Raw genomic sequence first — 25510 nt, 5'->3', positions numbered from 1 at the left:
AATAAGACATCTTCTAGTTGCTATTTGCATATGCTAAGTATTGTATGTCAAGAACACATAAGAGGAATGCTTTTAATTCCTTGCAAATTAATCTACGGTCATCAGACAGGCGACTGTTAAACATTGAGAAATCCAGAGTCTAAAACTAGTTCAAAACTTCTCTGCTTGTTGATGATTCATCTTTTGCGATGTGTCTGATGAACTACATAATCCACAGCGTATATGCAGTGGTGAGGTTTGCGGTCTTGTACGGGTTTAAAATTATCTTTATTTTCGAATTGCTTGTTTATGTTTGTTTGCGTGTTTGCCTATTTAAAAAAAATCACATGTCTTAACGTGTTATAATAATATTTTGATTTTCGTTCATCTTTCCTCTTTATCACAATTATGTTCTCTTGAGTTCATTTCAGTTTGGTCAAACGCGTTGGAGGTAACATAAAATTTAAAATGTTGCTAGAAAATGTCGTGTTTTCAACATATTTATTGTTGGGTTTCATATTGTTTAACATCGAGTTAGAGATGATTTTCCTATCTAAAAGATATCGAAAAGATGTTAGTCGCTCGACGTTAGAAGCTCCTAGAAGATCAGCTGATATAAAGGAAGCAAAAAATGTGTGGTAATTACTGAAGTAATTTATACATCATAGTTAAAATTACTCGTTATTTACGTAAATTGTGGGATATTTTGTAATTTGTTTAAATCTGAAGGATTTTTTAAAAAGTATTTTCTTGTTCACATATTATTTGTCTTTTCTTTTTTCTGTGAAATTTAAAACTTTTAATTAGACTTTGGTAATTTGTTTTCGCAGATAACGTGCAAGTATTTTGTGAAATTATTCATAGCTCACCACTAGCATATACGTACTTTCACGTTGTAATCAATCTACAGAAATTCATAATGTGATAGGATATCACCCCTCGGTTATTCAGTTATTCAAAATGCAATTAAATGCAGCAGATCCTCGCTTGTCCAAGTTTTTATCAACCGCGGTTCCATGTTATCTGAGTCCAATGAAATAAATAAAAAAAAGGTCCTTAAATTAGCCGCGCTCAAGACGTAAACAATCTGTAAACTTAAATTTTAGCATTAACTCAAACAGTAAAGTTAAGAACCGTTACTAGGTTTGAGCTCGATAACTTTGATTCATATGCACTTGTGTGAAAAATAAATTGGTGTTCAGGTTTTCGAAGTTACAGAGGCAGTAACGAATGTAGATATGAATGATTCAATGCTAGATGATGAACAGTTTGAACTATCTAGGCCATTGTAAATTTATTTACGCACGGCGGATGTTCTGATGACGAAGACATGAGAATTACTTAAACAAAAATCAGTCGTGCAGATGGTTTAAATGAGATCGAAAAATCACTGCTGTATGCTGAACAGCAAGACGATACGTCACCAGTCGACATTATGATGTTGCGACGTCTACGCAATAGGGCGGCAAGAAAACGTGGCAGTACAATGAAACAGAAGGCTTTACTGTTTTCTTTTAAATACATGATGCGTTATGTATACTGTAGAGCCTCGCATTTGCGTTATATAGGTACGTAACGCAAATGAGTTTGTTTGCAAAATCTTCGGTATTTTCAAGCTGATAGAAAGTATCATGTTTAGTGCTACACATATATCTGTACATTTGAACGTACACATGTTTTATATCACTATGTATCAAAACAAATCCTGTATGTTAGTAAATTCCCTATGGTATATATATATACATATAGTAAAGAGTATATTATTAAAAGTTTCTTTTATCAATCAGTGTTATCCGAGTTTGCCTCGGCCCACATTAGCTTGGAGAATCGAGGTTCTGCTGTAATTACTTAGTTATCATCAAACTCATAAATTTAACTAAATAAACAAATAAAAGAGAAACTTCGAAACATATTGGAGTCTGAATACATATGAAGGAAGTATTAATTCCTGCCATCATGCATAATGATAACATATATAGTAGACCTATGAATTCAGTTCCACGTTATTGCGGTCCAGCATTATCATCGCGCGATGAAAAACGAATCATCCGAACAAGCAACATTTTCACTTTCCTTCATGACCATTCTTTGCTTCCTGTCGTAATATATCTGCCATATTTATGTATAGAGAAACTCGTAATCGAAAAAGTTTCCTTGCGTAGCCTTTTTGCGACTGAGTCCAAAGAATGCGCCTGAAATGACGTTTCGCAACAATACAGAATTCCATTATAATTTCATTGATTGAAACAGGCTGTCGTTTTTAAAATTCTATCTATTATTCTTTGTTTTGTTTTCCTCCATGAGCCATTTCCCACCATTGTATTGACAAGCAGTAACACTATTTAGCAATATTCCCAGCCAACTTTGAAAACTGTTGTCTTTTATAATGCAAGAAAATAACTGTCTAGGATAAGCGTGCATCACCGTCACCATCTTCAGTTAACTGTGTGTTTAAATGTATTCTAATAATTCTTTTCGAGACAGTGAAAAAATTTTTTGGATCAGATTGAGTTCAGTGCCGAGAAGATTCTAAATTTTAATGAATCTGAATCTAAACAAATATTAAGTTTGAATATTTTCTAAAGAACCTGAATCTTAGTGTGGCACGAACTTTAGGTTTAAAGTATTAAATAGTACAAAGATAGAAAAACGTACACAATTTTAACAAATGGCTTTCGTTTTAACTTTCGTTTAGTTAGTTAAAACTTTCGTTTTTCGTTAGTTTCGTTTAGTTTAGGCTTTCGTTTAGTATAAATCTCGAGAGGTAAACATCTACAGTCTCTGCAGTATAGTACTAACACATATAAGTTTAGAAAAAATATCAAATAATAATTAAAATAATTTAAGTGCTTATAAATGCCTATAATTTGGAAACAGAGTAATAAACCGAGTTTTCATGAATTACGTAAAAGAATTTTAAAAAGCGAAGAGCGTTAATGATTAGTTTCGTTCTTTTTCCTTCAATAAAGAATAAAAAAATCAGATTAGCTTTTTTCATCTCGCTTCATAATAAATTTATCAAATAATTCAGGAGTTTCAAATTTTTAACTTTTTTCAGTTTATTACTGTACTTAATTGCTCTGACAAAGACTTAAACGAACCAATGAAAATAATAAAAAATTTTGCAAATTTAAATGTAAATCGTTGAAAATATCACGTATCTTATATTTATACGTCAATCATGTATTAATAGCCGCTAGTCGGTATAGTGGTTAGGGAAGCTGACTGCGATGCCGAAGGGCCTGGGTTCGAATCCCGAAGAAGGCATGGTTGTAACTGCCCGTCCCCTTCATAGGAAAGGCGATGGTGGCCCGCCTATTAGGTACCTCCATAATAAGGCGACCACCACATCTGGCCTTGTATAGATTAATGGACTGAGTTACACTTGTAATTGTTCACAATCTGCCATTGGAAAAAATAATCATATATTAATATAATAATCTAAAATTTCATTGCTGATTTATGTTTTAAAGTATTACTATAAGTCTTAATGCTTCTCAGACGGTGTATAATCATAAGAGTATGGGTTTCGGAAAGGAAAATGTAACAAATAAATGAAAACATTTTATTGCAACAAATCCAATAAATTTTTTTATGCAAAAAGAAATAGTTTTATTACTTGAGCTAATAAAAATAATAGCATGAGAATTACTGAAAATTTTAAAATCATTTCTCTTTAAACAACTGTAATGAATTCGGAAACTAGAATTGGGATAAACTGAATTAAAGGAAACTTGATAAAATGTCATATTTTAAATCCCATCACTTTAAATCCTACAGAAAATGTTCAAGTAACGTTTGCTGCTATCTGCTTCCAGAATAAACTTTCTGCTTAGGTAAATAGTTATTACAAAGGACATAAAAATTATCTTCCTGTGAAATTGCGAGTAATTGCTTCAAGAAGTATGCATCCCCCAAAAGGATAGGTTACAATCACAAAATTCTGATCAGAACCAAATTTTAATTTTTATGATAAAGTTCCTTTTTTTAGCGATTTCAGTACAATGCAAATTACAGTAATAGTCCTTTATAATATTAATATAACCTCTGTCGTTTTAGGGAGAAATCCTGTAAATATCAGCCTTTCATCGGATTAATAAGTACCCATCGCAAGTATACAGTTAATCTGCTGAACCTACCGCAAATATAGAGTTAAATTAATCGTTGGAAAATCGCAATTCAATCTAGACTTGACAGACCCTGAGAAGGTTTAATTCAGTCTACGATGGGCAGAATCATTAAAGCTTTTTTTAAGCATTTTCTGTAATGTATTTAATAGTCTACTGAAAATTTGATAATAGATTAGTTGTATGAATATAAAATATATAATACGCCACCGAAACTAACTCTGTCTAATGTTTAATGAAGTTATATTAATTGCTAGCCACCCAGACGATATAGTGGTTATGGGAGCCTGTTGCGATACCTAAAAGCCCGGGTTTGAATCCTGGAGACGATATGGATGTTTGTAAATGCATAGGGCCTGTGCGGCATGGGGGCACTCTAAATATGCACCCATCCCCCCGAGTCGGAGGACGGTTGCTTTCCTTCAAAATTGGGGCGAAAATGAGCGAAGTCGTAGTGTCACTTGTATGATGATTAAGGTTTTGTCAACAACAGGCATAATCTTGCTCTCCTTGCCACGATAAATTTCGTGGGCCTACTCTGATCTCACTGTCAGGCAAGTCACAGCAACACAACACATCAATTGCTTTATGGCAAGGATACTATAATAAACCGAATCAATGTCACTGCCTTCTGGATAAGGGTTAAGCTTGCTGATAGAAGACACATGAGGAATGACCTCTTCTGCTAGCCTAGTAGGCTGTTAAAGAATGTATCAAGCTTTAACTACACATTTCGTTTCTTATATAAGCTGTATATTTCTCTGTAGCAAATCGAATGTTCTCTATGTGCCTGTCATCATTTGTGTCAGTATCTACTCTTTCATCTGGCCGTAAGATCAGACAGAAGTCATCAGAAGAGGTTTAATCTACTGACTGTTCTTAAAACCATTTGTGATAAGGAAGCATCTTCAGGCTGTTGACAGCAGAGCAATTAACATTAACTATTTTCTTACTTCAACTTGTAAGAGGTCCATTTCCTTCCAGTCAGCTACTTGCCGTTTTGCAGTGAATGAAATAAATGATCTCTGAGAATCGTACGCAATATTTCCAGAGTTTCTGTAGCTGCTAAAAGTTTTGCAAAAACAAAGTGCTTCATTGCTGGGCTAAATTCAAAAACGCAAGCGCTAACTTCCAGTTATGAAAGTGCTTTTTTACAGTTCTATTCTCATTATTTCAGGTACCATTAAATACATTTCCACGTTCTTATCGTTTTTGCCTTTAAGCAGAGAACAAGGAAATTGTTTGCCTACTAAAGTTCGATAGGCAGGTAGAAGTTGATTGGACAACAGAAACTCAACATTGGTCAAACACGTGTAGTCCCGCTACACTAACTGTGCAATTTCGCCCCAATTTTGAGAGAGAAAATCCTGAGACGGATGGTCCAACGTTTTCCCACTCCTCCTCTAACAACAGCCCCTCCAAAGGACTTTCAACTCGCTGTGTATTTTGAGTAACCCCTTGACTCAAGACACTTCGCGCTTGTAAACATCCATGCTTTCTCCAGGATTCGAATATTGCATGGGCAAATTTCTTACCTCAACTCACTGAAGAATACAACAATACACCACATTCTGTAAAATAATACCTGCTGTCTTACGTAATGTATGGAAATGGTCTCATGATCCTTTATTCGAAATCAACCTTAAGAAACTGTAGCCATCAACTGAAGAAGCAAGAAAAATTGCTCATTCTTATCATAATATTGTTTCGTTATTTTCTTCCTTCACGTTCGCACGGGGTTCGCATAGCCTTTGTTTCACTATGTCCCCATCATTTGGTTTATGAACATAGAAAAGTGAGTACGTGGTTCAGCAGGGTTCATTAAATAAACTTGGAACACTTTCTTTGAATCCTGAACAGCGACTAGGCAAGAACTAAGAGCATTGCAGATTACTGCAGAAGAATCAGTGACGTTATTGATGCAGTATAGAATTTTTGAAGGCAGATGTAGGGAAACAAAATCAGGAGCCAAAAGGGCTGTTGCTAATTAAGTTAGTAATTTGTTGGAAATTGTTTTCTCAAATTTTATATTTTACATATTCCCCCTTCAAGAAGAAAACGCTTGACGATAAAAAAAATCTTTAGAGAAAAGCATTAGAGTGTTAGCAAAGGAAGAGAGATTTTGTACATTATGTATCAAAGAACAAATGAATTGTTTCAATAGCATAGCCTTTGTTTCACTATGTCCCCATCATTTGGTTTATGAACTCTCCCATATCTAAACATATAAACAATACATAAAAAAGCAACTTCGAAATTACCATAATAAAATATTATGCATAATCACCAAATAAAATGCAGAACACAAACTGAAAATCTCTAAAATATAAGTTTTTAAAGTTCTTAAAACGCTTTCTCCACATAGTATAAAAATGTTCTAAATTTTAGGGTCTGAATGTTCATGAAAGAACTGAAAACTTGCGCGGTTCTTGAAATGTCGTTTGAATATCACATTGTAACTTTTACAGTTTTTGTTACTTAAACGTTTTTCTTAAAACAAAGGTTTGTAATCAAAACATTTCTATCACATATTCAAGAAATTCCATTAAGACACATTTGCTCATTATAAACAAAACCACCTGTTCTTACTGTAAAGCAATGCAAAATCAAGCTTTTAGCATTGTATAAATGAATCAAAGTTTCTATTTACGATTTATGGACATAAATCTTTATATTTCGTACTTGAGATATAAAAAAATACATACAAAAATTCAAATTAAGACGAATAAATTGTATAGTCAAATTAAGTCTTACAAATTTAGTAAACAGAATTTTACATTACCCCACAATATTAATAATGAATAATATTTTTGAATGTACGTTGTGTGTGTGTGTGCATGTCTGTATGTCTGGTAGCCCTTTGTGCTGAAACAATGGCCGGAGGAATGTGTCTGATGGTAAATAATAATGCTCAGTACGTTCATGGCCTTATCTGACTCTTCAAAATAAATAAATAAATAAAATTTTTGGTATTAATATTCCTAGGTAGACAATAGACTTGTGAAATCACTCTTTGTATCCTCCCTAAGGATAGGATGCAAAGAGTAATACACCTAGTGTAAAATCTCGGATCAGATTACAGCAAGATACAGTGTTGTCCTTTTAGAATCTGGTATTGTGCCCAGACAGCAAAACGTTGGTTAGAGGTTTTCTTCTCCTCATTTCCGGGCTTTGGGCGACGTATATAAACAAGCTCTGAATGGAAAAACCCTAGGAAGAAAAAAAGGGTAAGACAGGAAAGCAGCCAGATTGAGAGAAAGTCAAATACGGGAGTAAATTTTCCCAGATAGGTGTTAAAGTCCTTATCAGGAAAAAAGTTATATCCATAATACAAATATTTTTAAAGGTTTTCAGAAATTTTAATGAGTAATTTGGGAAATAAAAATAAATTAATTTTGAATAGCAGCAGATTAAAACAAGGCTTTTGAATAGCAACTATAAAAGTTAATTTAAATTCAGTGGCTGGGTTAAAAATTTTATTCTTTTTAGTGAGAGAATTAGACTGTTTGAAAACTAACTTCAGGATATTATTATAAAAATTTATGAGGGCTAGAAAAAGGAGGAGAAAATAAATCTTCTAGTGTTAGAGTAACTGAAATTCCTCATATTTTACTAAATCATCAGGTTTTTAAAATTACTTGCTTTAAATGGCTTTGATATCTTTCTTTATATTGTTACGAAATGTACAGGCGCGGTAAGATAGCTTTCCCACAAAGCAGTTTTAGGGTTGCCATAAAAATGGCAAGGAAAGGCAGGGTTGCCACATTTGATGAGAAATCGACCATTTGGCGACATTTGGCAACAAAATTGGCGATATATCATAGACGGATGGAGAACCTTCTGGAACGAATTCTTACCGGTTTAGTCCAGAATGTTCTCGAAATCTATATAAACCCTGCTGGTTCGCAGTCAGTTTGTGTGTGCGCCTCGTCTAGCGAGCTGACAGTCAGTCATTGAGTGAGTGTCTCGAAATCTAGCGCCGAGTTGGTCGTCGAGTGCATCGAGAGAGTCTTTTAGTGCATCGTCGAGTTTTGTCTTAGACTGTGCTGAGTCGAGAGCTATACTCTTGTGTATCGTCGAGTGCATCGTGTGAAGAGTCTCGAGAGTACGTGGAGTTCCGAGAACGACCACAGTCGGAAGCTGTACTCTGGTGCTTTGCAGTGAAGCTATTTCCACAGTTATTGCCTGACAGTATGAAGGCTGTGTCGCTGATTGTTCTAGCGTGTTTATAGGAGATTTTCGACGACTGTAAAAAGTGTTATTGGAGCTGTCCTGATTAAATATTAGCTAAATAAAATGTGTTTCGATACTTCATCGAGTGTCGTCATTATTCACTCCAAATCCACATGAACCCCGTGCGAACGTGAAGGAAGAAAATAACGAAACAATATTATGATAAGAATGAGCAATTTTTCTAGCTTCTTCAGTTTATGGCTACAGTTTCTTAAGGTTGATTTCGAATAAAGGATCATGAGGCCATTTCCATACATTAAGTAAGATAGCAGGTATTATTTTACAGAATGTGGTGTATTGTTGTATTCTTCAGTGAGTTGAGGTAAGAAATTTGCCCATGCAATATTACCGTAATAGGAATTTAATTTAATGGGCTAATTAACTCTGTTTACTTTACTATTAGTTTGTGATCTATTAGCAGTAGTTAATAACTGCGCACCATTATGGTTTCTAAAAAATGTTTTAATTTTGAGGACGTACAAGCAGCGTGTCTGTCTGTTAAAATTTTCTTTCGGACCTGAATCTGAAACATTTGTCTTAAACATTTGATGTGAGTATCAGTAGTTACACTTTTAGAAACAAATGTCCATATACAACGAGATTATATATACAACGAGTAGCAAGATGTATAATAATGTAAATATACTTTTTGATAGAATTATAGTAATTTAGACCACCTACAGTATCAGTAGATCAAAAGTTCAAAAGATTTACCTTCAGATGATAATGCTTATATTAGACCCAATTTCTTTACTTTTCTTATTAAATTGACATACTTCACAATGTTTATAATAATTTTTTATATCTTGTAGTATTCTTGCCCAATAATATTGAAAAGGCTGTCACTACATCGACAAATTCGTTTTGAAATTTATAACGCTAGTTTTTTTAATGTTAGAAAAAATTACGTTAATACTAAAGACGTTTTAGAATTAAAAGACTAGGGAGGGAAAAAAAGCGAGTAAATGCGGACTGGAAAGTGTATAAGTAACAAATACTGTATATATTTATTAAGGAACTTTAAAATATATTTCTTTTCTTTAAGAAAAAATCTCTTAATCAAAGATCTTGTTCTGACTTCCTCTTTTGTTAATAAAGCTGAGTTTGCTGTTCCTCGTCAGAAACTATGTAATGTCTCACAGTAATCTCATATAAGCTTGTCAATAATATCGTTTCCTAATTGTTTAAGTTCTTTTGTTGCTTGCCATTTATTGCGCTACAATTTCGTGCATTAGCTTCTAATCTTAAAATTATAAAACATGATGTTTAAAACTTATATATGATAGCAAACATATTTGAATTTTTCTGACATTTTAACAACTACGGCAATAAAGTTAGGGGACTGACTGTTTCCCGAAAATTTAATTATGACAACTTTCACTAAATAACTACTAAAACTAAAATAAAAATTTAAACATATAATTTAAATATACTCACGCTTTTTTCACGCAATTCACACTTTTTTTAAAATTTGTTGTCAAGTTCAAAATTTTAATTTAATGTGTATGTTTTAATGTCCTGTTTGGCGAAAATATCTTTTTTAGCTTAGCTTTTGATAAGACAGAGAACATTCCACATACAGATTTAAAACATTTTCCCCCTTTTGCCCTCGTCTTCACAAATGCTTTTGAGAGATTCGAATTTATGTGATGCGAAGTCATTCTCTTTGGTAATGAAGCATAGATTGCACGAGATGTTTTGCTGCCAAATTAATTGATTTTATCTGTTCTTTGACTCTTTGTTTTATACCTTTTACTCTATTATTCCTCTCGAATATAAAATATGAAAAGTTAATAACTGTTATGTTGACCAAGATTATATACATTATTTTAATTTTTATACTGATACCTATGAAAACAGATTTAATGTAAATGTTAGGTTTAACATTCTTTTCTTCCTTATGCAAGAAAGCTACTTTAAGATTTCCTTTATTAAAGTAATAAAAATGAAAACAAAAATCTGAAAACTTTCAGATTTTATGTTACGCTCAAAGGGACGTTTTTTTAACATTTACCGTGTTACCTTTATTTATTAAATACCATGTTCTTCGCACTTAAACCGTAAAATTCAATTCAACAGCAATATACCAAAATAATTTTAAAACGAGCATATCTTTAGAATTTCCAATACACAGTCTCGCGCGCTGGATATAAATCTTTTTTTCATACAGTGTTGCCATTGCTCGCTTTAAAAGCGCTGAATTCGGTAATCAAAAATTCGTTAAAGTTGTGAAAAATAGGATACAGATAATAAAACGAATTCCAGAGTCCAAACTTGGGCTTCCACATGCCCATATTTGAGTGCAGGACTAGGTTATTCAAAATGTGATGTCTCTAGGTACCGTTGGTTTTTCACAATGCTAGAAATATACATACATTCATGCAGATTCTTCATTATTTCATTTCTTTAAGTATAATGCAGGACCAAATATTTGGTTGCAACAATTTGAAAAAAGAAACGTCGTTTTATAGTGGACGATACAAAATTCAAAAAACGAAATTAATAGCCCTTCTGAGAAAATCACCCCTTTGGCCTAAAAGGTTAAAAAAATTAGTTAAAACTTCAAGATTTATTACGAAGAGTCAGTTTCATTCATAGAAAATTTGTTTGTCTTATTTAAATTATTCGTTGCAGTTGCAAATAAAAATGGTAGTATGCCTAGTGAGTGATAAGAAAGTGAAACTTGTGAAGTGCGACACATACTTTTAAGGACGATGTTGAATTTAGCTTCAATGAAAACGAATTGTATTTAAAGCTTGCTTATTAGCGCTGTATATGAAATTTTGTTGAAAATATTTATATTTCATGGAAATTAAGATGTTTATTTAAGTAATTTAAAGTAATCCACTCACAAATCTCTGAATGAGGTTCTATTAATATCACGTATAGAAACAATAATTAGCCGAAAACTTAAAAATTTTTTTATTCCGATTATCGCCGAACATTCAGAGAAAATTCAGAAATGATGCAAAAGCTTATCATTTCTAATGCATAATAAATTCCAGAATAGAAAGAAAAACATCATGACTTACAATATCTATTTCTAATCAAACGAATTATACTAAGGTGATATTATTGTATGCGGGAAACAATACTCGCTCGTTATCATATGTCTTTGATATGAAAGAAATGTGATGGATAAAACTGCTGCGAGGTATGATAACATTTACGATTCTCTGTAAATACATGATAAAGTAGTTTCGATTTCTGCTTGATATTCCTACACAATTCATTTTATTGCTGATTTTAGAATTTCGTAATTTGATTATATTCTTTTATAAAATTCCACAGCTTCTAATTTCTCTAAAGCATTGGACTTTCTTCTTAATTTTTTATAGTAAAATAAATAAGCATATATTCACAGTAAATATGCGAAATAAAATGCATAGATGAATTTAATGCATTTCTAGCAGAATATCTAGATTATTTCTATGATATTCCACAACACATTTTAACATTTTACATGATGATAAATGAAATCAAAGATAGAAAATTTGTTACTAGGCGAGTGCAAATGATATTCTGTAACCAAGTGCACAATAAATGATATTGAAATCGTGCTTTATAAATTACACTGATAGTAAAAATACAGTGATTGAAAATATCATCAGATGTCTTTAGGTTCTATATATAACGTCACACATTTTAAAAGTATAATGGCTGTGAGCGTCATGAACCACCGATTGGGCAATTTTTATAGGCAGGTACAGAAATAGGTATACGTACGAGCATCAAATATTTACCAAGAGGTGATTCAAGTGTTGCCCTCGTCTATTAACTATCCATACACACCAACGACTCACGAGGCCCCGAGTGACTCCATGACTCGCCGCAAATTTCAATGTATTTTGTGAATAAGACCATCAAAGAATAACAAAACTGATTTTGAATGAGAGTGCTACGAAAGAAACTATTTTTCATAATGTTTCATTTAAATTGTCAGAAATATTATTAAATATATCATTCAATGATAACCAAAATTTAGGCTATGTTCAATTTTTTATATACCTTAATTTATTAATTTTTTGACAATACCGCAAATTTTAGAATTTTGATTGACCGCTGTTGCTGATTTTTGATAGCTGTGTGTATTTCTTTGATTCCTGAAGAATCTGTCGATTTATTAAATATGATAATAATAATTGCTTTATGCGGTGGGTCCGCGTTTTAAGTTTTAAACTGATTATCAAAGTTCCTCAGCAGCATAAATATTTCATGTAACTAAGAACATTGTAGAGTCATTAGGTTATATTGAAGCAGGAGACTCGAACCTGGACCTCTCGAATACGCGTTAAGTGTGCTACCGTTACACCACGAAGGCATGCTGGAAGGAGGAAAATGTTTAAAGCCCGACTGGGGATTAGGGGAACCAAGCACCAGCATGATGGTGATGAAGTTTTGCTCACCAAGGTTTAGTTCGGGCGCCAGTGTAGAGTCATTAAATTATTCTGAAATAGGAGACTCGAAATATGTGCAATCCCCTCCCCGGAACTCGAACCTGGACCTCTCGAATACGCCCCTACTGTGGTACTGTTACACCAAGAAGGCATGTTGGAAGGAGACAGAAAACAGTTTTTTTTTAGTTTAGATAGCTTACAAAGTGCGTTTCAGATGATTGCAATATCTTTACATAATTGGTCGTAGATCCGTGATTTTTTTTCAGAAGTATATCACTCCAAGCTACGATAATATTGGTTACGTGATTTTAGAGAAAATCCATGAAATTAAAATTTTTATATGGGCTCGTGAAAAAATATCAGTGGAAATATTTTTCTGGTTGAGTAAGTCAGAAAGGAGGATTTACTCTTACATTCGAGAAAGAAATTATCTGAATTATTATAAATTAAATTTTTGGGTAATGGTATTTAAAAAATGTTAAAGATCTATGCTAAATTCTCGAAAGCAGATTTTTGAAAAGTGGATTTATTTTCAGCTTAATATCAGTTTAAAAATTTAAATTTCAAACACATATTTGAAAAAAAAGACTAAAATTTAAATATTTTTAAACTCATCCAAATTTTATAAATCTTTAAACGATGCAGTCAGTATCTTTTTCAAATGGATAAAGTAATTTAATGCATATAATATAAATTATATGCATTACATCTCTTCATTTATTAATATGCATAACTGATCTGATAGGAACCATCATAAGACAATTTCTATCAGTCTAATTTTTATATTAGTAAACGTTTTAAAAGGAGTCTTTTAGCAGAGTAAAGATGGAAAGTACAGAATAAGTCATTAAATCTATCGTGTATGTTTGAGGGACTAATTTGAAAGGATCAGTGTAAAAAAACATTTGAGATTATGTTGTAAAAATACTAAAACTAGACTGTGTAGTTTTGATCGTTATTATAATATTTGTATTGTAAGATTATATATATGTATATATAAACAAGAGTTTAAAAATTTCAAAATTAAGATTATTTTATTTTGCTAGTTTCGTACAACATGCTGCGAAATAGCTTTAAATAATCCTGAAGTAAAAATTAAATCAGAATTGATGATTCACAAGAAGTGCACAAATCATACCTGAAACAAAGAGAACTCAATTAACATCAAAAAGTATAATAATATAATACTATTACAAATATTTGAGAATTCTTTAGCCCTTTTTCAAGGAGCAGGCAAAAACGTTTCAACAAAACCACATTTCTGAATTATATCTGGATGGTAATGAATTAATAAATAATTTTAAAGCAAGCACAAAAATAAGCGCATTTAACTTAATTTTAAAATGCAAGGCCTTTAAAAATTTTATATTATTTCTAAAGAATACCATTAAAATTGAATTTAGAAATTTTTAGTAATTTTTTAATTAATCATCACGATGTAATCTGATCTGAAGTGATCCTAAACAAATAATATTATATAAAAATTAAACAGTATAAAAATAATTCTGGGAATTAGAAACGAGAAAATTGATTGAGCAAGTTTAAAGCAATTGATGAAAGTAATACTTTTGAATAACTATTGCAATTGGAAACAATAATTAAATTTTAAAGTTAAAATTTATGAAACGGAACTGAGTTATTTTAGAAGATAATTACTTAAAATTAAAGTAAATGAAAGCCTTTTAAGATTAACATTCTTGAGCCAATACATTGCAAATTGTGAAAATATAGGAAATCTATGTTAAATATGGAACATTATAAGCCTAAATTGGGAAATATTTCAAATGGTAGTAAGCCTAATATTAGGAAAAAGAATCAATAGATTTAATTCATTTAATTTACTGTTTAATTAAGAAATAATAATAATAAATTGAATACATTAAATTATAAATTCAGTGGGATAGGAAACACAAAATAAAAACCTGCGTTTTCCTTAGATTCATTGCGAATTTTCCACGAGATAGTAAAGAAAACTTACGTGAGATGTATACCTCACTTCAGTTTAGTTACACATTTAAAAATTTAAATTATATTTACATATGAGTCTCAGAGTATTGTCCTGTAATCTCTTCTCATACGTACTTTTTCTTTAGCACCTGGAATAAATTAGATAAAATACGAAATACTCTGATTAGTAATTTAATATTTCGTTAAAGGAACTACTACAGAAATTTAGTAAAGAAGATGGAAACGTTTAAGAAGCAAAAATTTGCTACTGTATTATAAAGCTTGATGATAACCATGTTTTTATTTTATTACCTTTATAACAAAATTTTTGTCAAATTAGGTATGACTTGATTTGCATATGAAACTGTGTTTCTAAGCGCCTAAAGTTTATCCCTTTATATACTTACTTAGAAAAAATTAAATTATCTTCGTCATACCTATCAGAAATATTTAATGTCTTAATACTGCAAAGTAATGGATATTTTCTTAAAATTAAGATAATTATTAAAATACTAATGATCTGTTTCTTTTTTGTTTTCCAGGTAAGAAAGCTGATGCTTTGTTGGGAACATGAATCATTTGTATCTTGTAGCTTCATTGTAAGTAAATTCCAACAATTTTATTGTCTGTTCAGCCGGGCAGCGCAGATGCATATTTTTAGCCTTTATGGTTTCATATAGTGTCTGATACTGCACAAAACTGCAATAAATTTTTGTATTGTAGTTAATTCATCACGCAATCGTAAATATTTCGGTCATATGATTGCAGAACCGTCTTTTAAGAGTATATTCGGCTTTTAAGTCAATGCTACTTTGTATTCAGCGAATCATAATTAAATGATACTTTAGTAATACCTTCACACATTTAGATGAATTTTTTTAAATTTTAGAACAACAGTATTATAAACATAAAGAAGCATAAATCTGCATAAAATTAAAAGTATCAAAATACTGAATAGTGACTAGTATATATATATATATATATATATATATATACGTGGTAATTGTTTGTATAGGAAGACGGAAAAACACATTTCGTCGCAATCTTGGGAATGGCATTGATAGCAGGTTTTGTAATATTTTGGTCGTACGATGGTGAGATAACTTAATAGAACCATAGTTAATAGAAGAATAATGGCTAGAGTGGCGGAAGGATGTAGTTTCTCACATGATTGAAGTTTGCTTGAATTTGCTGTGTAGCAGATGGAACAGCTCAACTCGCTTGATGGTTAAACATCATTTTATTTTCAGGGCATCAACAATTCTTCGGAAGCACATTCTACAGACATCACATACGCAAAGGATGAAATATACACCATACAGGTTTAAATATGTTACAACACATTGTTACAACAGTTTTGGCAGCCAAGCGGTTAATCACATGCTTCTGTAACGACAGCACGGGAGAAAAAGTGGTGCGTAGAAATTAGCTGGAATATTTATAGTCGGAAATTCCATTTTTGAGTTCTGTATAGCTACTGAGCAAGCGTTTTCGCAATGTGGAGAAAGGATGACGCAAATTGGTGTAATACGCGGTATTGTAGAGGGGATGTATATCATCAAAATTAAGAATTTAAAGAGCTATTGCCTTTAAGTTAAAAATTCGTTCCAATTAAATTTAAATTGCTAATAATTGTCCTTCATATTTTATATCTTACACCCACACATACACATACACACACACACACATATATATATACATTTGTATTCGTTGTTAAAGAACTTAAATGTTTTAATTATGTACATCAGGGAACGTAAAGGATTGCAAAATAACTATATTACTATAAAAACTAATAACTAATTATATCATATTTACGTGCAGCATATATGTTGGCGTGACACCATACCCGTTAACTCAGCATTTGTAATTTATTGTGCTTTCCAAATCCTAATTGTTTATAAAACATATAAATGGTTTACTAGTTACGAAATGCGCCCCAATGGCGATTAAGAGAAGCAAAAGTTATGCTACAAATGTTCAGTGTAGCGTATATTACATTAATTTCTGTAATAGCTTATTATGCATTAATTTATCACAGAGACTTTTTTTTCATTATTTGTGTATGCTGGAAGAAAACCTCGTTACACAAAATTATTCAAACACCAGTAAATGTTTAAAAATGAATGAATTTTCAGTGTGTAGTAATAGAACTAGCAAAAAAAGTGCATGCTATCAAACGTACTTTCAAGAAATATTGTTACGCGATTTAAAGCAAAATGTTGCCGCAAGAAGTGCATTTGTTTCATTTATAAAAATATAGAAAATACTTCATAGTAAATTCTGAAGATGGCGATAATCACCGTCAGAACAATGCTAAAAGAGGAGATATGGTGCATGAATACCAGAAACAACATTTTTATACGGATATTTAACAAAAGCCATTAATAATGACAGCATCTTGCAGAATGCAAGACATTTCGTATTTTTTGCCTTGTGTTTTCAAGATCTAAAGCATAATATCCGGTTTTAATCATTTTTGCTGCAGTTTTGTGAATGGTTTCTGCCAAACTAATGTCAACATACACTGGTGTTGAAAACAGGGAATTTTCGCATTTGGTCGGTTATCTCCAGGTCTAATTGGGAGATTTTAATGTAATGAAATTTTATATGGACATGAGTTGATGTAATGCAATATATATACATACAAATTAAAAGCAAAACAAAAACAAAGTTAATTCAAATACCATAAACAGTTCAGCTAGCTAAAAAGATGGAATGGCATAATTTTTTTTCCAGACCTGAAGAAAGGACAAACCAACCATTATATTACTGGCACCAGCGAAAACGCTTCTAAAATCTAAAAAAAAATTAAAATCCCATAGAAATTTCAATACACTGTTCAAAAACGAAACCATAGAAGACCAACCCAAGCAGATAAACCCGCCCAGAGTAAATTCGGTACCCAAACAAAAAATCTTTTCACGAAAATGCTGGAAGAATAATTTAAAAATTTAACAAATACAATCAAACGAATTTAATATTTCCCACAGCATCTTCATCATGGGTGGGTAAAACGAGAAATGTAAAAGACAAAGCCAAGTTTTGACCTAACAAATTCCCAATTCAGAAAATTAAATCAGGAAGAATAAATTAATTATAAACAAAATTTAATTAAAATGTGCATCTATAACAGATGAGTAATTAGAAAAGTTGGGTTAAGGTTTTTTAGCTTATTTTTTTCAATGACATTCAAATTATCTATATAAATACACACTCACACAAATGCGCACCGTACAATAGTAATGATTCACACACATGATCTTGCTTAAAGGCACACCGGGGCAACCACGTTTAAAGCAAAGGCTGCGAAGATCGAACAAAAGGAAGGTTAATAGAAAGTATGGTTCACTCTAATAGTCATACAGCTTTCATAGTTGACTACGGTATAACAAAAAATTGACCGAGATATTTGATATAAAAATAGAGAATGACATTCAGGGGCCGTACACAAATTGAAGAGAGAAAAGTTTTTATGTAACAAAAAATCATATAATAGTTAAGAAAAAGTTTCTGAGGTTAAGAAATTAAGTGACGAGCATTTCTATGCAGATTATTGTGAAAAAGTGTAAAGGTATTGATCAATACAATTTTTTTTTTTTTTGTAACTGAAGACGCTTATTCACAGAATACTAATACAATTCGTGTTCTAAAATATACTGGCTGATATTCGGACACAACCAATTTTTAATATTATTTACATTCAACAAAATTGAAAATTATTTGTATTTTCATGAATTTTTAACTGCTACTGAATTATTATTCTAAAGTAATAAAACTAAGTTCTAAAGTAATAAATAGCGTACTTCAAAAACCTGTAAATTAATTGTGTGAAAATTCTTTCGGAGTACTAAATGCGATAAAATTATAAATTCCAAGACACTAGTAAATCACGAAACATTCCCTTGAATGCATTTCTTTAGGGAAAAATCATCCTTGAATAATTCTAATTTATTTATTACCCTACCTCTCAATACATATTGAATATGATGTCAAAAATCCAAAATTTGGGAATTAAATACCTAGTTCAGTTTTAAGAATACGAGAGTTGATGCGTTTTATTTTTTATACGGAGTTCAAAATTTTCTAAATATAAAAATAATATATATAATATATATAGATATAAATATATATAATTTCTAAGTATAAAGAACATGATGAACGTGTAAAAAGTTAGGTTGTATATTTTATAAAAAAAATAATTAAAGAAAGACTAAAAAAAAAGAGCAATATAAATCTCTGAGTCGTTTAAACTATTTTTGTAATTGGGAGTATATATATATATATACCACCAATGACTGTGAAGATAAAGGCCGTGTAAAGACTTCTGTAGACACGGTGTCAATTTCTCTCTTTATATTATTGAGTTAACGGCGATTGGTGAGAGACCAAAATTATGCCGAAAACAAATTTTTTAAAACTAAGACTTAAAATTAGGGTACCGAGATTTTCTGTACCTACGTTGTCTTTGTTCTAGTAACGTTGTTATTAATAAATATTATAGAGTAATTCCCTAGTTTTTCTTCGTTTACTTTTACAGGAACAGCGAGAACGAAAAAGAACGCGATATGTAACATTTCTGAGGTAAGAGGGAAAGCTAAAACTTACATGATTCGAAAGCGTATATTTATTTGACACACCAGCATTACTATTATTCAATCTTTCAATAGTATTATTTTACTTTTTATTTATTTATTTATTTATTTTATTTCCCCACTGTACCTTGTTTCTTGTCCCTTGATTACACTTATAAACAAGAATTCTTTTAAAGCTGTTTAACTTAAAGCTGGAGAATCTCATTACCAATAAAGGATAATAAATAAAAATTTCAAAATTTCTTAGTAAAACGAAATGGACAATGTGTTGCATATTGTAACTTGGATGACAAGAATTTAGAAAAGGATTAATATTCGACTCTTGTGACTACTTTGTCTTTTTACTTCCTTGCACGAAGTAAAAAGGAAGTATTGTAATCGCGAAAAGTTTCAGGCAGCATATTTCAACGAAAATATCCATTTTGACCGCTACCGAGTGCAATTTAACGATGTTTTTACGTGATATCTGTATGTAAGGACAGAATAAAGTTCTCTTTTCCTCAAAAAAAAATTATAAAACTGCTTTAAAATGAATTCTGAAGAGAATTTTTCGTGGCGTCTGTACGAACGTATGTACGTACGTATCTCGCATAACTCAAAATCGAGTAGCCTCAGAACGTTGAAATTTTGTATATAGGACTGCTATAACATGTAAATGTGCACCTCGTATTTTATTTGCAATCGGCCGCACCAAACGTATATAAATATATTATATATATATCCACTCTGTTACCCGGCTCAGTGATTTCAGTTTCTTTAATTGTACATTTTTTGCTTTAAAAATGATTGATTTATGTTGTATGTCCACATATGTATATGTCAACATATATGATCTACATATGTATGTCCAGTTTCTTTTTGATCATCATGTGAGGGAAGTAGGAATGAATGTTTCTGGGTGTGATTTTCAAGATTTCAATAAAAGTCCTTTAAAAGCTTATGCAGAGAACAGTTATCTGAGAAATTCCGGGAACTGGTCATTTTTGAGTAGAAGTCTATTCCTGAAATTTGGGAAGTAAATTGGAATCTGTATTAATAGACACAAATTTCCTAAATCATATTACAAAATTGCTAGGGAAGGTGGTATTTTGAAAAGGAAAGGAACAATCGAGTGCATATAGTAATTTCCTCCTTGTTTTGATTTATCCAGGTTTTGACTTTCGTTGGCAATCATTAAAATAGTGTTTGCTAGCTGAGATTTTCCTTTTCTCAAATATAATGTGTGTATGTGAAGTTAGCCTTTTTTTCTTGAAACATCTATACAGAACAGTAAAAAGATAAAAGCTATTTTTGTCTTTTCAGTGACTAACCGGTGTTTCAGTTCAGTGTGTAGAAATGTAAGTTAATATATAGCAGATTAATGATTCACAGCAAATAAAGATGTTGTTACAATTTAAGGATTTCGATGCTTTTGTTCGGATCATTCGATTTGCTTTTCTTTTGTAATATCCACTTGAATATCAATGGCGCTTTGCTAAAAAAAACAGGTACGTGTTGGAAAAATGACTCGGTGAAATTCAAACAGTAATGTATCATTCTTAATTTAATTATCATAAATCTGATATATCTGAGACAACATAATTCGAAGTATCAGCTGTATTATTTTTATACCACAATTTTTATACTATATTTTAAATCACTTTCGTTTGATTAGAAGACATTTCACTTACAAAACACCTAAATACTGAACCTGACAGTCATCACTACTTTAATTTGATTTAAGGTTATAAATTTAATTATTATTTATAACTCCAATAACTGAAGATTATAAACAGGCAACATGTCATTCAATAAGAATACTTACGGCAGTTTTCCCCTTAAAACTGAGACGCAATTAGAAGTTTACCTCAGAGAAGAAGTAATGAGCTGCTGTTGGGTAATTCTGTACTTACGTCATCAGAATTTATGCTAAATAGTTTTACGTGGATAGGATTTTTATAATAATAGTTATATAGGAGTAAATAATAGTTATATAATAATAGTTTAATAACAATAGTTATATAGGATAGGGGTTAATGATAACTTCTGTCTGTGAACAAGTATTTTGCTGCATGTAAATGTATTGTTCCTTTAGAATCTTATCCTTGTATTTTTATCGCTTAAGATATGAATTCAGTTCAGTTGTATTTGAAAAAAACGTGTTTTATAACTTAAATTGTGAAGCAGTTTTCTTTCATAGTTACGTTTAAAACTGTTCAGTAGCTTAAATGTTACCGATATAAGTTTACTAAATTAACGATGCATAGTTACAAGATGATTATACCAAATACTCTTAAAACTTAGTATTTTAAATAAACTTCTTCAAAAGTTTAAATAATACATAGAATTTTTATTTTTTCATTCAGTCCAAAAACTATTCCTTAAAATTACATGAAAAATTTGAATTCCCCTACTATATCTAAGTACAACATATGCAAACATATACCGAGCATTCCTGCCAAAAACACTTCTATGCTTATTAAGAAATTCGTTAATCTTCAGTCACCTACAAACAATTAGTATTATCATTAAAAGTTTCTAACGTTCTGAAATCTTAAGTTGCTGGAACACTTTGACTGCGACCGTCAACCGCTGAATCAAAGGGTGAAGGAGTTTTTTCACCTACTTTTCATCTGTTATCCTTTTCTTTATTTTTCATTTTGAAAAGGAGAAATTACTCAATATGAACATGCATCCTACACGCGCACATAGACAATGTAAAAATCTCTTTAAGTTTATGTAATACTCGCGACATCTTTCTAAATATGACACAAGTCTTACCTAACCCTTATGCAAAACGCTTGAGTACAAATACTTAACAAAGTCAGTTTTAATTGAATGTTTGTTGCGTGACCTTCTTTATCTTACGTAACATCCACCCTGTGTAATTGTCCCACCCTTACCTTTTGTCAAGAAGCTTGGTACATTTAATCACGAATCTATTTTTTGAAGAATTCTAACTTTTTCGAAGTTTGGAATAGTAACGAATGTTGTGTAAGTGTTATGTAACTTCAAGAAGTCTTTTACATAGAGAAGTTCAAAATAGTTTCAAGGATAAATGCATTTGACACTAATGACTTTTCGGCCACTTTTTGTCCTAGAAATTGTAGGTAGTGGATGTGGAATTCATTTACAATTTTTTTACTTACTATTCATTTCGTTTCATATTTTTTAATTATTATTCATTTACTAATTTGTAAATTTAACCCAATTTTCTTGAGGATGAAGTAAAAAATCCTTTTTTAGTTAGTTACCTATTTAATTCCAATTTTTAAGGAGTTCAATGTGCTATTTTGCAGGCATACCACGATTACCTAATGTTTCCTCGAATCCAGAATAATTTTATTTTGCACGCAATGATGACATGCTGCGCAATTGACCGATCTTTACATTCTAGGTAGCTAACCTTCACCATTCAATGCTTGACAATCGATGATGAATAAGGCAGATACGCCATCGATTATTGCTGTCATAACATTGATAATGAAATATTATCAATGAATCCGCCCGCTATTGCAGAATGGAAGATAGAACTTTTTTTAACAGTTTGGAAACTTCTTCCACTTCCTTAATTCGATTGAGCGGTCAATTAAGACACCAGGAAAAAAGTAGAAATTTAAGGCCCGCATCATTTAATTTGCGAAGTAACTGTACGACGGTTTTTTCCAAGAATTTGATAATTGCTATTTCTTAAAACTTAGCTTTTAGAAACCATACTTTTGAACACCTATATAAAGACTAAAATGAAGAGTAAAAAAATGAAAAAGGTGCTAAACATGAATACGTATTATTCACGAGTGTGTATGCAATCTGTAAAATTTGTTTCCTCTCAAAACATGAAGCATAAAAAGTAGAAAAATAGTCGAAAAATGAAATAAGCTAGCAATTTAACAGTTACATATGTATGGAACTTGCTAAACTGTTTCTATATAAATTCTAGTTTTCATGAAGTTTGCACCTCATAAATCTCTGTTGGCGTGCGGGCAATAAAACTATAGTTTGTATCTTTAATATATGTAACTGATAAATTGCTAATTATTAGTAAATGTTTTAGTTATGGTTTGCTCCCTTAAAGTAATTTAGTAACTTACATTTCATAAAGTTGATAATTGCAGTGCTCGGTATGATTTTATTAATACATTTTCTTAGCTCAAGGCAAATACATAAAAGACCTTGCTTCGAAAAATTTAACTTAGACATGGAAATATTTGATCAGGAAATGAGAACAAAAGGAAAGGGTAAATTAGCAAAGAGTCATTGAAATGTTTAATACGTTGTAACGTTTTTTTTTTTTTTTTTTTTGTTTGTTTGTATAAATGAGTCTTTAAATTTTTAAATCATTGAGTTCTTTCCTTTATTCTTTCTAATATCTCATTCCTCACTTCGGAATGCGATTCAAACTACAGTGTAGTCCAGTTTCGATCAATCTAGATTGATTATAATCCGGATTAAAATTTCAAAATAAATTAACTTTTAAGTGGGCGAAATAAAAATAAATTCTGAAACTCTAGTACTTAAAGTTATTTTTTAATGTATAAAGAACTGATTTTGCCCTTTATGCTGCCAAGTCTCTTTCTGTACGATTTGTCATGCAATACAATTTATATCTTTGAGTTTTTTCTCAATTTTTCGCAAGTCAGAAAATCTGCATTAGGAGAAAACACGCTTACTTCAACAAAATTGTTGAAGAGCTACAACATCCAAAATGTAATTGAAAATTTAGGCGAAGCATGAACATGAATTAACAGCAAGCCAAATGATAGCAGTATGGAAACATATTGAGCTACATTGTGCAAATGATTCATTGGTTTTGAAACTCATTTTGCTGAAGTTATAAGGTATTTCTCCCATTTCTCTAGCGTACCTTCGTGGTGTAACGGTAGCACGCTGGGCCGGTATTCCAGAGGTCCGTGGTTCGATTCTTGGAGAAGGCGGTTCGGTTACATATTTTTCATCTTTTCTGCTTCCAATCAACCTAATGATTCTACAAAGTTACTATCAAAACAGTGGAAATTGGACACCAACTTGGTTTCGATGAGTTAGATTTCGCCGACGTAATTGAGTGCATCAAGTAAGGCACTAATGGAAATGAAACATTTATTAACATAGAGGTAGCGAAGTCAATTAGACAACGGCCACTGAGTTCAGGTGCCTGAACAACTATAAAAAATGTTGGAATGATTCAAATCTTGTCAGGGCCTATTATGAAAGCTAATCCTTAATATTGAACATAACTTTACAGTTCCTTGAACAATAAACAATGCAATTCACTGCAACAGGGATATGTTTGAAGAGAAAAGAGAAATGTGAGGCAATCAATATTGCAGTTTTTTATAACGTTTAGGGTATTATGTTATACATGGTATATATTATATAACCCCTTCGGCGGCTTCGGCTCTCACAGCTCTTGGTTATAAGTCATACACTTCCAATTACAAAAATTATTAAATAAGGCAAATATTTATGTTCTGATACTTATTAAGTAAAACGAAATGTGTAAAAAACTCGTACAATTTAACTTTTCTGGTCCCCATTATTACATTTAGAAAAATTTTATATTCATTTTGAAAAAGAAAGCACAAAACATTTGACACCTGTATGAGAAAAATTGACTGAGATGTTTAATCTTAAATTTTGAGATAATTTTCTTGAAAATTTAGAGTTGTATACAGATTAAAAGGCGCAACATTTAAATCCGTATGCACATAAAAATGAAATATCATTCTAGGAGAAGGTTTCTGATGTTAACATGCTAAGCGAAGTGTACTGATATGCAAACTACCGCGAAAATTCATTTTTGTTTTTCAGAAAATAATAATTCATAATTTTCACATAACCTTGCACAGTTTACGTTCTAAAAAACAATAACAGGCTTCAAATATTGGCACGGTAATATTATTTGCATAAAATAAAAATTGTAAAATATTTCTAGTCCAATGAATGCTTTTGTATGATTACAGATCACATTCTTAAAGTAATAAAATTGCGTGTAGATATCATTATCCTGTTTTTAGTGTTTAATTATTTATATATTACATATGAGATATATTTTCGGCAATCCGGATGCAATGAAAAAAATCAATAAAAGGAAGTGTAAATTAAAGAATGTTATTCACTGATAAATCATAGATTTGTGATTATTCCTTAAGAAATACCATTGAATGACATTAAATAAAAAAAGATCAACCTCAAATTAACCTAATTTAATTTTTAACCGACCTCTCAAGGAAAGCTATAAAGACAAGTGGATTTTTAG

General features: G+C 31.2%; 1 protein-coding gene and 1 long non-coding RNA gene across 3 annotated transcripts in view; one reads left to right on the top strand and one right to left on the bottom strand.

Annotated features, from left to right (window-relative positions):
• Positions 1–25510, top strand: part of LOC118197290 (uncharacterized) — a 275863-nt gene that overhangs the window by 150981 nt on the left and 99372 nt on the right. The window lies entirely within an intron of this gene.
• The window catches only part of LOC118197292 (uncharacterized), a 37608-nt gene continuing 25852 nt past the window's right edge, over positions 13755–25510 (bottom strand). For both annotated transcript variants that reach the window (XR_004759565.2, XR_004759564.2), the window contains 2 exons: positions 14774–14832; positions 13755–13874 (listed from right to left, as the gene is read on the bottom strand). This is a non-coding gene — a long non-coding RNA (uncharacterized LOC118197292). The remainder of the gene's footprint in view (positions 13875–14773; positions 14833–25510) is intronic.

Source organism: Stegodyphus dumicola, chromosome 2 (genome assembly GCF_044657685.1).
Source record: "Stegodyphus dumicola isolate Sdum_Otavi_A_Nest chromosome 2, ASM4465768v1".
Classification (NCBI taxonomy): domain Eukaryota; kingdom Metazoa; phylum Arthropoda; class Arachnida; order Araneae; family Eresidae; genus Stegodyphus; species Stegodyphus dumicola.
This window is presented reverse-complemented; position numbering and strand designations above follow the sequence as displayed.